This window comes from Nicotiana tabacum, chromosome 6 (assembly GCF_000715075.1).
Source record: "Nicotiana tabacum cultivar K326 chromosome 6, ASM71507v2, whole genome shotgun sequence".
NCBI lineage: Eukaryota > Viridiplantae > Streptophyta > Magnoliopsida > Solanales > Solanaceae > Nicotiana > Nicotiana tabacum.
Window position 1 is genome coordinate 203,991,700 of NC_134085.1, and position 4,935 is coordinate 203,996,634.

General features: G+C 36.6%; 1 pseudogene; it reads left to right on the forward strand.

The window, feature by feature from the left end:
- The first annotated feature begins 923 nt into the window (after positions 1-923).
- LOC107804860 (protein DETOXIFICATION 16-like) lies at positions 924-4,729 on the forward strand (annotated as a pseudogene).
- The last annotated feature ends 206 nt before the right edge of the window (positions 4,730-4,935 follow it).

A 4,935-nucleotide genomic window follows, 5' to 3' on the forward strand; every position in this document is an offset into this window, starting at 1 on the left:
ATAATATTCGATTATTATTTTCACAATGAATATACAATATCATTTTGGATTACTAATTACTATCAAGTGAGGACTAAAAATTGTCGGGAATCCTCTTATTTTGTGCTCACACTTTAGCATAAAACAAACAAGAAAAGGTGAAAACTAGTTTAGTGGGTCAACTGGAACAAAATATCACGTGCAAAAAGGATGCAATGTACGATACAGGGTTCTCCCTGCCAGAGGCTTTCAGTACCAATTTTGCATAATTATTACACTACTTATTTATTACTACTCAACTAGCTGCCTTTTTTTAAATATCAATAATCAATGAAATCTTGCATCTAGGTCTAAGCTCGGTATTACTCCATTATTCATTCTTGGGTCAAGGTAGTTCACCATATAATACAAATACTTGTGTTTTGTTGCATAATTACTTTGTGCTGTCTCTATTTTATTTTGTTTGACAGTATTTACTCATTAGTTTGCCTAAAAAAAAGACACATTTCAATATTTTCTAAATGAGAAATTTTTACAGTCAAGTAACTATTATGACATATTTAAAATTATAAATTTCATAAGTTAACCTTTATCGATTTTACTCGTTATAATTTTAAAATTAGATTGTTTTTATTAGATAAAAGGTTTTTGGAACAAAGTTAGAAAAAAAAAAAAAAAAAACTGGCACATAAATGCGAAGGTGAGGGATCGTTTGGTTATCAGGATGAGATAAATAAAAATATTTTATGAGGTTAGTTATTGAAATAACTAATCCTATCATTTTTATCCAAAATAGTTTTCGAAATTAATTAATAAACATAACAAAACATAAAATAGAATAATTTTATATTTTATTTCGAGATAAATTACCCCTATCCCACCAACCAAACATTTGTGAGACGGTGAGAGTATTCTTTTGTCCCATTTCGTGTGAGTTTTACGTGGAGAACAAAATTTCAATCTCCATTATTGACCGCAAGTTTTAATTACTACTATAAATTTCCTTCTACCACTGGCTGCGTATTCGAGACTTTGAGAGAGAGCTAAAGAGGAGAGGTCCAGAGCAAAGACGACAGAGGGGACCAAAATGGAAGGAGAATATGAAAAATCAGCCTCTGTCAAGACGCCATTGATCGTCGACGACCGTGAAAAGCAGAGTCTTTTTGATGAAATAAGAAATATTAATGGTAGTTTTAGCAAGGAACAGATTGTAGAGGAAGTAAAGAAGCAAGTATGGCTAGCAGGACCCTTAGTGAGCGTAACCCTTTTGCAGTTTTCTTTACAGCTTATAGCCATTATGTTTGTTGGTCATCTTGGAAAATTGCCTCTCTCTGGTGCTTCTATGGCTACTTCCTTTACTTCTGTTACTGGTATTAGCCTATTGGTGAGTTTTCAGCTTTTATATCTTCTAGTTTTCAATTTAAACATTCAAATGAAAATAGCAATACTAATTGTAGTTTCAAAGCATCCAATTTATCTGTTGCCTCTTAAAAACTATGTTGTGTGTTTCTTTCAACTTGGTCGAATCTCTAGAATCACTCCATTTTAATGCTAGTTATCAGAAGACTTATTAAATCCTATTACCTCAATTTTTTGTCCAATTTTAATGCTCCGTATCCTGCTTTCCTGCTTGTTCTTCTTGCTTCCTCGGTATTATTTTGCCATTTCTTCAATGAGATTTTCCCTTAACTTTCTAGTAAGATTAGTGTCATAAGGATACGTGTTAGTACGGAGTATTTGGTTAGCCCGATTATTGATACGGGCTTAAACACCCCCGGATGCACTAAGCTTCTGCTATGCGCAGGGTCCGGGGAAGGGCCGGACCACAAGGGTTTATTGTACGCGGCCTTACCCTGCATTTTTGCAAGAAGCTGCTTTCACGGCTCGAACCCGTGACTTCCTGGACATATGACAATAACTTTACTAATTACTCCAAGGCTCCCTACAGGTAGATCAAACATGCCCAAAAAGAAAAGGACTTGATTCAGTAGCTGTGGGCCTGTGGTGCGTCATCATTTGGTTTTGGATATCCTTTGCCTAGAAATTACACAATCTTTACTTTAGTATTAGTAATGTATGGATATTGCTCCGAATAATTGGTGATTTCAGAAGCTAAGAATTAGTAATCTGTTATCACTTTGCACTGACCATGTTGCATATTTTTGTTGTTGTTAGTGTAAATATCTTAAAATTGGAGACACGAGATTAAGTCGTCATTATTCATGTTATTGCTCTGTTGCGTGGAATTGAAAACACCCTCTTCACAGTCAGGAAGAAAATAGAGCACAATTCAAGATTCTTTTTTAATTCTTTATGACATCAAAATACATTACATCCTATTAATACGGCTAGATTTCTGATGAAATTCTTTTATCATGTTTACAAATAGATGGGGATGTCAAGTGCACTGGACACATTTTGCGGGCAGTCATATGGAGCAAAGCAGTATCATACACATTTTATCATATGCTTGGCCTATTCTGAAGTTGCTAGGCCAAGATCCTAGTATAGCAGATGAAGCCGGTCATTATGCCTTGTATTTTATCCCCGGTATTTTCGCTTATGGATTGCTCCAATGTGTTGTAAGATTCTTACAAACACAAAGTATTGTCATCCCTATGGTGTTATGTGCTGGAGTTACAACTTTTATCCACATCCTTGTCTGTTGGATTTTGGTTTTCAAGTCTGGCCTTGGTGGCAAAGGAGCTGCTCTTGCATGTTCCATCTCTTACTGGCTTAACTTTTTGTTTTTGGCTCTTTATGTCAAGTTTTCCCCTTCATGTGCAAAGACTTGGACAGGACTGTCAAAAGAAGCTCTGAAGGATATGCTTACTTTCATTAGACTCGCAATTCCCTCGGCCATCATGGTCTGGTCAGTCTACATTTCTTGATTTACCCAGAAGTAACACGAAAAAGAAAAGTAGTACAACTAGTGTATTTATTGATTGTTAACGTGTCTACTTTTATGATTATCAACAGCTTAGAAATGTGGTCATTTGAGCTAATGGTTCTGCTTTCTGGCCTTCTTCCAAATCCACAGTTGGAAACCGCGGTGCTCTCAGTCTGGTTCGAATTATTCACCTCTCGTTTAATGCAGTACCTTCCGATTGGTTTATCAAGCAAAATCTTTCATTTTCATGCATTACTTACTGATACGCTTCATTGGTTCCTAGTCTTAATACAGCCGCAACAGTTTGGATGATCCCTTTTGGACTGAGTGCTGCTATAAGGTTAGTCATCCGAACATGTATAACTTTGGTTTGTATTAATTTGTAACAGAGTTGTGAACTAGACATGTTTTGTGCATTGCAGTACACGGGTGTCAAATGAACTAGGAGCAGGTCATCCTCAAATTGCACGTTTGGCGCTCTATGTTGTACTGGCGGTGGCTGTTACGGAGGGATTTGTGTTGGGATTGGTCTTGATACTGATACGTAACATATGGGGATATGCTTACAGCAATGAGACTGAAGTCGTTAGATACATCGCCACGATGATGCCACTTCTTGCTGCATCAAATTTCTTGGATGGCCTTCAATGTGTTCTCTCAGGTTCGCACTTATAAATGTTGCAACTGATTTTTCCTAAAAATATAGAATTAATACATTAAGTTTGTATCCTTTGCGACTAGGAGTAGTAAATACAAAGAATATTACTTCCTACCCACTGCTTAAAATCTTGCATATCTGCCTTTGAGTAAATACTATTCTAAGATCCTTTTTAAAAAAAATACAAACTGTCAATCTCTATGATTCACGAGCATGATAAAAGGGCAGCCCGGTGCACTAAGGTCCTGCTATGTGCGGGATTCGGGGAAGGGCCGGACCACAAGAGTCTATTGTACGCAGTCTTACCCTGCATTTTTGCAAGAGGCTGTTTCCATGGCTCGAACCCGTGACCTCCTGGTCACATGGTAGCAACTTTACCAGTTACGCCAAGGTCTATAATTCATGCGTTTTATTTGTAGTTTAAGAAGAAACGAGTGAGATATGTGTTGTTGATAAGGAGCTTGCATATTTCACATACAGGTGCTGTAAGAGGGTTTGGATGGCAGAAGATAGGGGCAATTGTTAACCTCGGATCCTATTATCTTGTGGGAATTCCTTCTGCTGTCTTGATGGCGTTCGCTCTTCACATCGGAGGGAAGGTAACCATCTTACTATCACAGGTTAATTATCACTAGTACTGTAAGGATTCTTAGCCTCTTGAAGGTGAAATTAATTTCACTTCACTTTCATAAAGATTTGATTAATCTTTTCTTTTCTTTGCAATTACAAACAGGGTTTATGGTTGGGTATTATTTGTGCACTCCTAGTACAAGTGTTGTCTCTTCTTTTCATTACAATGCGCGCTGACTGGGAACAAGAAGTAAGCAACTCCCCGCCGAGCCTAACTCATTGGTTACTTGAGGATTTTCCCGTAAATCTGATAAGTTTTTTGTTGTTTAGGCACAGAAAGCTCAAGAGAGAGTTGAGGAAACAACATTAGCAGTGGAGGCAGTGTACTGAATGTGCACCTTTTATCCACTTGAATAAAGGCAGCTTCATAAGTCATAACTAAACAAAAGATTTTGACCTGTTGGACAGTTTATCATCTAGGAGAAATCTAAGAAAGGAACACTGATCTAGTTATGTAGTTCTGCTTTGTGCCATATTATTATTAAGCAAGAAGGCCAATGGCTTTCTTAATCTAAACTTAAGCTACTTTCCAATACAAATTCTTCAAAATTGAAAATATATATGTTTGAGACTGAGGCATTGTTATTATTGTTAAAATATTACTGTATGTACCCTTCGATCTTGGAGAACTAAGTAGGAGGTAGGTTTATCAATGTCAAAATAGCACGTGCTAGCCAGTTTTTGGACTTGTAATTAAAAAATAGCTAGCATTTGCAAAGTCATTGAAAAATAGCTATTATTTTGCTGTAACACGAAAAGTTTTAGCATAATATACTAG